Here is a 12,040-nt window from a genome sequence, read left to right on the forward strand (position 1 = left end):
TATAATGTTTCTTTAAGAGAATTTGGATTCCTAGTTCTCATTAACGAACCTATCGTTTCTTGTAAACCTCTTAATACTACTCTTAAAGGTAATTTTTTTTTTTACATATTTACGTAAAACATTCGCAATTACTGATTCTCTCTTCGTAAAATAAGCCTTTGAAAATTTATTAATTTTTTAAACTTTTCATAGAAACTGAATTGCGTTTCATTTGACTCTTGTTTTAATTCTGCCGTTTCCGAATTTAAAGTAAAACAAGTCTCGCTTATCTAAATAAACCTTTAACAGTACCTACCGCTGACCAATTTATAATTATCTGAACCGATTACTAATTCTAACGCCGGTGACTTTAACTTAGATAATATAGTCGGAAATAAATATCCATTTTGGAAATCGTCCGGTAATGAATCTATTCAGTGATGTAGGATCACCTGAAAAGTCAGGGTTCATGTTTAATTATAATTAAGAGTTTATTTTGAAAAAATAGTTAAAAATTCTCTCAAAATTAAAAATAAATACAAAAAATAAACAAAATTAAAAACTCTGCTTATAATTATAATTTCACTATTTTATTCATCATGCGTTGACTTAAATGTGGGTCGTTGCCTTTGATAAGTGGACCGTTGACTTCGTTGTTTGGATCGGGTCGACCGGATTCGTATACCCTAACTGCTATGGACCGGTTACAACTTGTAGAGCGATGTCCTTTCACTTCCGTTGCTGGATGGCTTGTTTCGATGATTTTTTTTGTATTCAATCATTTGACTGGTTTGATGCAGCTCTCTAACTTTAGCTCTCTAAACTCTAGTCCAGGATGCTTTTCTATTGCCAGTCGTTTCATTTCGGTATACCCCCTACATCCTGAATCCCTAACAATTTCTTTTATATAATTCAAAGGTCGCCTACCTGCACAATTTTTCCCATTTACTTGTACTTCCAATATCAAATCGACAATTCCAGGATGCCTTAAGATGTGGCCTATAAGTCTTCTTTTTTCTATATTTTTTCAAACGCGCCTTTCTTTACCAATTTTCCGCAATATCTCTTCATTTGTCACTAGATTCACCCATCTGATTTTTTAAATTCCCCTATAGAACCTAATTTCACTAGCTTCTAATCTTTTCGTCACAGGTACTCCGATCGCCAAATTTCACTTCTACAAAGCAATAAAGCTACGCTCCAAACATATACATTTAAAAATGCTTTCCTGATGATTAAATTAAATATTGATGTAAGGAAAATATATTTTTACTGAAAGCTTGTTTCGCCTATGCTATTCGGCATTTTATATCGCTTCTGTTTTATCCATTTTTAGTCATTCTACTTCCCAAATAACAAAATTCTTCTACCTCCATAGTCTTTTCTCGTCCTATTTTTATATTCAGCGGTCTATCTTCTTTACTTCTATTACATTTCATTACTTTCGATTTATTCTTCTTTATTTACACGCGTTAGTTCTTGCATAGGACTTCATCCCTGCCATTCTTTGTTTCCTCTAAAACCTTTTTACTCTCGCCTAGAATTACTACATCATCAGAAAATCGTAGCATCTTTACCTTTTCACCTTGCATTATTACTCCGGGCCTAAACTTTTCATTAACGACATTAAGTGCTAGTTTTATGTAAAGATTAACAAGTAACGGGGATAGGAAACATCCTTGTCTGACGCCCTTTGTTATTACTGCTACTAATAAATAAATATATTAAAAAAAAAAGAGGGGAAGTCAGATTCAAACCGATGTGCCTTCCCCTTGTAAAATGCAAATATTTCATTAATTAAAATTCTATTTGGCTATAACTCTGGAACCGATGCGATTAAATACCGCATATGATATATCGTTGAAAAGCTTTCAATGGGGGGGTTTATTACTACAATTAAGGAAAAGTCCAAAATCCAATTTTTTTTTTGTATTTTGGGCTCTTTTGATCTAGTAGATTGCAATCAAAAGGGGAGTTGCACAACCAGATGAACAGTCTTGAATCCAAAATTTGAATATTTTACGGCTAATCGTTTTTCAGCTATGCGAGATACATACATGTACGTACGTACGTACGTTACAACGAAACTAGTCAAAATGGATTCAAGGATGGTCAAAATGGATATTTCCGTTGAAATCTGAAAAACGGAATTTTTCGCGATTAAAATATTTCCTTTACTTCGTACAAGGAAGTAAAAATAGGTAAATAATTTATAAAATAAAATAGTTAAATTAATAATACGAGGTGTGTGAGAAAATTAATGATTATCTGGAGCTCTTTCTAACTAGAATAAAATATTTACGATCGTAAAACAAATATAAGTTTAAATTATTAATGTATATCAAAAGATGTAATATTTAAAAAAAATTATTACAAGGCAAAGCACATGTGCTTTACTGATATTCAATACGGCAAGAAGGATATCCATAGTACATCAGGCTTTGAGAATAAATGAATGAATTTACAAACAAAAACAATAGCTTCTGGAAAAATGAGTGCTAATATACTTTAACGAATTAGAATTTCAATTTCAAAAAATGAAGGCGATTTTCAGTTTTACAAGTGACATGTCTAGTCTGTACATACGTATATATTTATATCAAATATAAATATCGATAATACTCGATAAAATATTCGATGTACTATGTATATCGAATATTTATAATAAGTATAAATATTCGTATATTTTCAGAAATACACAAATTAACATTTATTGTGTCTCCTGAGCGAAATTTGGGAATAAAAATATGAATAATAAGAATGTATCAAAAATATCGAATAAAAATAACAGAATTTATTCACAGAGACAATTAAAAATGGGAAAATTAAATGGGAATATTACACTGGAAATGTGTTTTGAATATACTTGCTTTTAGCTAATACGGATCGTTCAAGACTCCGTCTGCTGTTTTTAGGCATTATTTCAATTATACTAATATATTTGAAGCTATCTAGTATTTTCTTTTTTTCTATTCTTAAAACTACCTACAGCGGTATCGAATTTTAAGGAGGTGTTAGAAGGCCAGCTACTGAATTCAGATTCATTACAAGACTATTAATTTTTCAGTATCTTTTAACAAGTGGATTACATTTGCCGGTAGGGTACGTTTAATGGCGGTAAGTGGAATTGTTGGTTTAGTTACGGTACACGCAAATTTAACATACCTTACACCTGTTTATACGCTCATCTTAATTTATTCGTTAGCTACATTCAACAAAACATACATTATTTGGAACTTTTATTATCGTTATCCCTATTAAATAATAAAATTTTCTCTTAATTTTATGAAATATTTCAAAGTTTCCTGGGTAAGAAACATTTATATAAATTTTAATCCTTACATACGGTTAATAAATATAAAAATACTTATTTCGTGATATTTCTATACCTAGAACTATTGTTAGTATTCGCCAATATTTTAACACACAAAATTAATTATAAATGTCAACGTTCTTATCCTTATCAACGTTCTAGAACAATAATTTGGAAAAATTTAGGTATAAATATTAGCTTGCACTTACTTTACTTACTTTTTCGTGTCCGAGTGATGAGACATTAAAACGTTTGCGACCAGTATTGTGCCACTGAAACACCAGAAGCATTTCCTTGCCACAGATCTCCTAGTGTGCATTTGGTTGGGCAGAGGGTGCATTTTAGGAGATGTTCAGAGTCCTGAATCTCACCGCACTCGCAGTTCAGGTCGTTAGGCTCTATTTGACGCCATCTAGCACGGTTAACTCTGGTTGGTGCAACCCCAGTTCGAAGCCGGTTTAAAGTCACCCACGTTTTCTATTAAAACAGTTGCTTGCTTATTAAAATATGAAATATTAATTTATCGTTTACGTCTGAGTTAGTAAGGTTTCTTTAAGATCAATCGTTTTTTATGTATTTTATTACGTGCGTATTTGTGTCTGCAAGCGCACACGTGCGAGTCTATTATGAATTTCTTATTGTTAATTAAAGTTGCTTTTAATAAAGTACTTTCAAAAATAGAATACAGTTTTGTTTTTTTGTTTTTTACATATAATTAAGTTTTGTTTTAATTTCAATGTGCAAAACGTTATTAATTTATTGCTTTTTGACAGGGAGAAGAGAAGCTAGTACTCCCTCTCGTAATAATGGGAGGGCTGTTAGTAGCAGGAGGCGTAGTCAGTCTTTTATTACCAGAAACATTACATCATTTCCGCAAACATTAGAGGATGGTGAAAACATCGGGCAAGAATTGATGTCATGTTGCCTTTCTAGGTAACCGACTATTTAAACTATTCCTATTAAAGGTTTCATAATTTTATAATTTTAAATTAAAGTTATTAAACTTTAATATTAAAATTGTAAAAACTTATCGCACTTAATGAATTTTATTTTTTTGAATTTACATATATTACTTGTTTTTATAAAAGTAGGTGAAAATGAACGAAAGTCTTTCTATATGTTTTTATCTTAAGTAATAAATTTATTTTAATACCCATTGACCAATTTTCTGTGATAACTGATTATCTATGTTAAGTATTTGAAGTCTATCGATGAAGATATTTTTAAAAACATTCATCGCTACTGGAAAACAAATATAAATTAATTTAACAAGTACACTTCTAATTTACGATTCTTTTCGAAACTCGTTATCGTGGGCATTTTTGTACGAACGATGTTTCATATAAATCATAACTGTTTAAAGACGGTTAGGTTATGATATAGATTAAATACCGTTTATTCTAGAGTATATACTGCACGATCTTAAAAATATTTAATTAAACCGTTTAAAAAATGTTCTGTTATATACTCTTCAAATAAAAAAAATTGAATAAACTTTTTACTTTTATTAAGCTTTTATATCTAAATTTTTCAAAAACAACAGTTCGTTTTTACGACAGAAGCTTATTATTGTTAGCATTCCTAATTATGTGAGACTAGGTGATCAGAGAAATACTAGAGCATCCTTATTTTTAAGGACCACTTTGTTGATATTGTTACTGCATTGGAGACCTTAACTGAAGAGGGAAATTCAGCAATAAGAAAATACGGTTATCAAATGCATGTACCTGTGGCAGATCTTCATTTATTGCGTCAGAAGCATTAATTGTTAAGTATTCCACTAGACTGGAAGTCATAGCAGATGCACTTCACTTAAAGACATTTGACACAGTCAAAGCCAACCAAACTATTCTTGAAATGTTGCAAGTTCATCGGAAAGATGCGGAAAATGTCACGATTGCCATTTTAAAAGAAGCAGCCAACATTGCAATGCATTTAAATGTTGGTTTAACCACCACTCGTATTGCCGTTCAGATTCAGGCAGTCAGATTTTCAGCATTTTCTTTGATAAATTTCTATCAGAGTAACATGAGATGTGTTTCATTGGAGGAATGGAGTGAACGTACTTCATCTTGTGCCCCTTTCTACAATTTAGAAGGAAGGCATTGAAGTAGAAAGGGAATTGTGGTTCAAAATGTGGATTGACGTATAGGAAGCAACAGACATAACTGGGGTTTTAAAAAGGAAAAAATCGTTCTTCCTGACTGTTAGAAAGTCTCTGCTGATATTGCTTTCACAGCCCTGCACAAGTACAATCGAGTGTTCATTTAGTACTTTTTGCCAATTAAAATACAGCTAAGAAGCACCATGGTGCTTCTTACACAGGTGAAATGGGTTAGCTATGTTATGCATTCAGTGATAATGGGCTTTCACTAACAAGGACCAATTAATTAAAGGTAGTTAGAAAATTTGCATCTAATCCTTGCAAACGAAAAGAAAATTAATTTTTTTAATAATAAATAAATATTTTATTCTTCCTTTTGTTATTGTGTATTATTACATAGCATTCCACCCTCAAGAACTACCCTTCTACCATGAAAGAGATAAGTTAAATTCAGAAAGTTGTTCCCCTTCTGTTTTGAGCTCGATACGCTCCTGATAAAATTCATATCATACCAATCCTGTATAAACTTATCATTCAAAATGACTATTTTCCACTCAGATACATTCTTATTCACACCAATTAAAAACTCTATTACTCCTGTCTTAATCCCATTTTCTAATAGAGAACACAGCTTTTCCTGTTTACCTATCTTACTTTGAGAATGTCAATTAAATTTCAGAAATATAGGTGTATTTTGTTCCTTAGTTGGTAAGGCACTGCAGCATTTAAGCCTAATCAATAGATAATCAGAAAAAATTTTTGTTCGGACATGCAAATAATATATTCCAATAACTGCAATGATATAAATATATATAACTTAGCAAAAACAATTCAACTGTTATTTTATTTGTCCATATTCCCCTCTGTACTAATATCTCAAAGACAAAAGTACAAAAACCGTTTACCACCAAGAGTGTAGAATTTGATAATGCTTCTTACCTTATGCTTATTATTTTTTTTCTAATACTGCTTTCAAGGTTTTCCCTCATCATTTGCTAAACTTTTTCTTCCATTTCACACCTTAATTCAAACCATTAAAATTATAATACATAAAAATATGTAGTCATAGATATTAAAAAAATATAAAATTAACAATTAGTTTATTATGTGGCTAGCCGCACATACAGTACTGCACTGAAGTTATTTGAATTTATTTAAATTATTTAAATGTGCTGCTATCTAAGGCGGTTTTTTTAAGAAAGTCATTATCAAATTCTGTCTCGACATTAATCAAATTAAATTTTTGTCTAAACTTGTATATTAAATATTTTTCCAAAATATTTAATGTTTATTGGTTGTGGTTATGGTGATTGAATGTTTATTCATTAGTAAATGGTTTGCAAGATTGGAGAACCCTAACTTGTTGTTTTTATAAGATCTAAAATGTTTTGCAAACCTTGCCCTAAATGATCTACTAGTATCCCAATACAAATTTTGTTACAATCTTTTTTTTTGTCTTCAGTCATTTGACTGGTTTGATGCAGCTCTCCAAGATTCCCTTTCTAGTGCTAGTCGTTTCATTTCAGTATACCCTCTACATCCTTCATCCCTAACAATTTGTTTTACATATTCCAAACGTGGCCTGCCTACACAATTTTTTCCTTCTACCTGTCCTTCCAATATTAAAGCGACTATTCCAGGATGCCTTAGTATGTGGCCTATAAGTCTGTCTCTTCTTTTAACTATATTTTTCCAAATGCTTCTTTCTTCATCTATTTGCCGCAATACCTCTTCATTTGTCACTTTATCCACCCATCTGATTTTTAACGTTCTCCTATAGCACCACATTTCAAAAGCTTCTAATCTTTTCTTCTCAGATATTCCGATCGTCCAAGTTTAACTTCCATATAAAGCAACACTCCAAACATATACTTTCAAAAATCTTTTCCTGACATTTAAATTAATTTTTAATGTAAACAAATTATATTTCTTACTGAAGGCTCGTTTCACTTGTGCTATTCGGCATTTTATATCGCTCCTGCTTCGTCCATCTTTAGTAATTCTACTTCCCAAATAACAAAATTCTTCTACCTCCATAATCTTTTCTTCTCCTATTTTCACATTCAGTGGTCCATCTTTGTTATTTCTACTACATTTAATTACTTTTGTTTTGTTCTTGTTTATTTTCATGCGATAATTCTTGCGTACGACTTCATCTATGCCGTTCATTGTTTCTTCTAAATCCTTTTTACTCTCGGCTAGAACTACTATATCATCAGCAAATCGTAGCATCTTTATCTTTTCACCTTGTACTGTTACTTCGAATCTAAATTGTTCTTTAACATCATTAACTGCTAGTTCCATGTAAAGATTAAAAAGGGCGCTTGTAAAGATTAAAAAGATCATAATGGGCGCTTGTAGGCATATAGACGTTAACAATCGTTGTCGGTTTAGGTTTTGATTTTATCCTTATTACAATGATTCTATCGCTATGCGTTTTGAAATACTCTACTCTCTTCCCTATCTTCTTGTTCATTATGAAACCTACTCCTGCCTGCCCATTATTTGAAGCTGAGTTAATTATTCTATAATCATCTGACCAAAAGTCGCCTTCCTCTTCCTACCGAACCTCACTAATTCCTACTACATCCACATTTATCCTATCCATTTCCCTTTTTAAATTTTCTAGCCTACCAACCTTTTTTAAACTTCTAACATTCCACGCTCCGACTCGTAGAATGTTATTTTTTAATTTTCTGGTGACCCCTTTCTTAGTAGTCCCCACCCAGAGATCCGAACGGGGGACTAGTTTACCTCCGGAATATTTTACCAAGAAAGGTGCCTCCATCATTGCTATTTGAAATTGCAGAGAGCTACATTTTCTTGGAAAAAAAGCAGCTGTAGTTTTCCATTGCTTTCAGCTGCGCAGTACTCAGAGGACTGAGTGATGTTGATATGGCTGTTTAAGTCATTCTGACTCACGCCCCTAACAACTACTGAAAGAGCTGCTGCCCTCTTTCAGGAATCATTCCTTAGTCTGGCTCTCAACAGATACCTCTCCGATATGGTTGCACCTTCGGTCCAGCTACTCTGTATCCCTGAGCACTCAAGCCCCCTCACCAACGGCAAGGTCTCATGATTCATAGAGGAGGTGTTACAATCATTGCATGTTATTTTATAGATACCACACAAATTATTAGGATCATTATCATCATTATGTATTTAAAAAATTTTTATTATATGATTGTATGGTCTATAAGCTATTTTATATTTTTTATCATTGTAGACATTAGCCAAGTTTTCAATAATGTTGTTAATATAGGAATATTTTATACAAATATTTTCAACACTTTCATTATTATGGGTATCAATGTTGTTTCATTATTAGATTTTAATTTCTGCTTTTTTATAAATACTATCAATTAATGTCATGTTACATCCATTTTTACTGCAATTTGTTTTATAATATCTATTTCTAAATCTAGATTTTCTTTAATATTCTGTATAATGTATTGCTCTACTTAACATGTTTGTAAATGTATTAATTTTGTGTGTCCAAGGATGATTCGAACTTCTGTTAATAATTTTGTTAGTTGTTGATTTCCTATATACAGATATTATAATTATATTACATTTACTAATTTCTATATCAACACCAAAAAATTTATTTTTCTGTATTTGTATTTGTGTATTAATAATTTTAATTATTAATCAAGTTTTTTTTTAAAATTGCTAACTGTTCATTATTTATATAACAGGTTCATTGACTACTAAAATATCATCAACATAACAAACCCATTATTGATTTCTATGAATATGAGTAATCCCACATACTATTCTATTCTCAAAGTCCTGTAAATATATTTCTGCCATAACAGCCGATAATGGAAACCCCATGGGTAAAGTTTTTTTATCTTGCATGTAAAATTTGTTTTTAAACTCAAAATAATTTTGTTGACATATATTGCTGATGATAATTTTAATATCGTCTATAAACTTCGGGCCTTCATTATTAATTTTAATCTTCTATTAATTTTTTTGATCTATAGGGATGCTAGGGCACACGTCATAACTTATCATTTTCGTATGTTCATTTACTGTTAACATTTACTAGTTAATTTGTTAACTAAATTGTACCAATTTTTTATAATATACTTATTAGGTATAATGATTTTAGGTCTGAGTATTTCATCTATTATTTTAGTAATAAAGTAACAAGGAGTGAATTTGAAATTAATTAATGGTCATACTGAGTTATCTTTTTTATGTAAGACCAGTAAGTTTGGGGGCAAATGGTCTAAATGTATACAATTTAGTGTGATACCTCATAGTATAGAAAGTAATCTCCATTTATTCATGATTTATTACAATGCAAAACCTTAATTTATTAATGTATATTTTACCTACTCTAAACACCCTGTAAAAAGTATCCATCATTTGCTCTACCAATGTACAAAGGGTAGACAATCCTTATTGCTGGTATAAATTTACACTATATGTTAAAAAAAATCTCTTATCTTCTGGAAGTAGATTTCTTAAAAATCATGAATTTCAAATAACATAAAAATGTCATACTTCTTCAAAAAAACTGAACTTTATTTAAACAATTCTTTATACCAGATATATTATAAGCTAAATTAGAAAAATAAGTAAGTGACGTGTTACAGGTGTATTTGTGTTCAACTGACTTAATTGAAGACCTGAAACTATTTCTTGGAAAAATAATTCAGATCTGGATCCAGCTTTGGTAAATCAGTTTTTATCCTATTTTCTCTTATAATCATTTTCATCTTCTCCGATTTATTTTCAGTAGCTTCTTCCTTTTAAATTTTATCATAACACTCAAAAATGCCATCTACTACATTCAAAGCGTGTAAACTTTTGTCTAACTTTTGAGCTCTTTACTTTTTCTGATTTGTCATTATGTTTTATGATGGGCAAAATCCTACTATAACACTGGAGAACAAAAAATAATTTTTGTTTGTCTCAGGAAGAAAAATATGTGATTCTGATAGTATTTTTTCTTCTGAATTCAAATATGATATCGGATTTCCCCATCAGGCAAGGTTTCTGAGAGACAGGCATTTATAATTTCAAACATTTTAATATATTCTGCATTCTTAAGTACACAGTATTCAAATATCTGTCTCACCTAGAAAGTAAGAAATTATGATTTTCTGCTACATTTCGCCTGAGGAGCATCCCTCTTGATGGTCCAACAATAATCGGCCAGCATATTAGGATTCCATTTGCCTTGATACCTCTTTTCCATAGCTGAAATCTGCTGATCAAAGTGTTCCCCTTGCTCACTGTTCACTGCGCAAAAATTTTCTGAGAAGAAATCTAGGTGTGGGTGCAGGAAGTGTACTTTTAAGGACATATTGCAACTCAAATTATTTTTTTAAGATGTTATAAGATCGTTGAGAATATCACAGTAATTTTCTACCTTTCGATTTCCAAAAAAAACTCGAGTAACATTTTTGAATGTTACCAAGCTGCTTTCTCCAGTGAATTCAATAGTTCCTCAAACTTTTCATCATGTATTAGAGGTTGTATTTGTGGACCCACAAATATTCCTTCTTTAATTTTTGCATCATCATTTTAGGAGACTTCTGTTTTAAGTACATGAAACCAGGAGTATTGTCCATCGCCTTGACAATATTTTTCATTAATCCTTTGATATGTAATGGAGGTAAATACACATTTTTACGATTACTGTTGAAAAAATGAAAAATGTTTTACATTTTTCTGTTTAGGAATGAGTGATTTGCGTTTAAGCCATTCTTTTCTAATGAAATGGTATGCAGAACCACAGCTTTTACACTAACTTTAGAGGAATCAATGAACAAGCGTTATTCTATTGGGTTATGATCATTACAAAGTGTCTTCATAAGAGAAGAAACGTCATAACAAAACACTAAGACATTTTCTTCAGAAAAATAGTCTTTAAATTCAGAATGATGATTATGATAAATAAATATCTTTGTATTCTTTAGAAGAAGATTCCATTCTATTAGCTGGTAAGAAAGCATTTCAGACTGTTTTTTTGGATAACTTTAAATCTCATATGAGATCGTTAAGATTTTCTTGAGTCAGTAAATGAGGCTCAGATGAAGTGCTTTGTTCAAACTTTATATCACCAGAATCTGCTTCTTTTTCTTCTCACTTCCATCAGACTCTGAGATCTGTTCATCTAATGTCACATGTTCTGGAGGCTTTGGTATGGGCAATTCTTTGCAGTGTGGAACTGGTCTCATTGCAGATTACAAGTTAGGGTACACCACTGTATGTTTTGATTTTGACATAATCCCTTTAATGTTACACAGAAATAACAGTCAGAAGAGTGATCTTGGGTTCCCTCCAAATCATAAGCATAGCAAATGACATGTGGTGTGTGCCATTGTTCCATGCAGTGAGAAGCCTAGAACACGATAAACAACAGTTATGTGGGGCCTAGGCTCTTGTTTGGTCTTCGACTTTACTCCATTAGTAAAAAAATGTTATGAACTTTATTTTGGGTGTAGTGAGGTTTCAGCTTTGGGACCTAAGCATCACTTCACCACATACATAACAAAAATTGTAGGATGATTTAAACAAACTCAAGGCATTTTGTAACTAATGACTAATTAAAAGAAATAAAGTTGTAAATATGTAATACACAATAATTCAGTCACACAAAGCAGTCACAATCGCATGTTTATTGG

Source organism: Lycorma delicatula, chromosome 1 (assembly GCF_047948215.1).
Source record: "Lycorma delicatula isolate Av1 chromosome 1, ASM4794821v1, whole genome shotgun sequence".
NCBI lineage: Eukaryota > Metazoa > Arthropoda > Insecta > Hemiptera > Fulgoridae > Lycorma > Lycorma delicatula.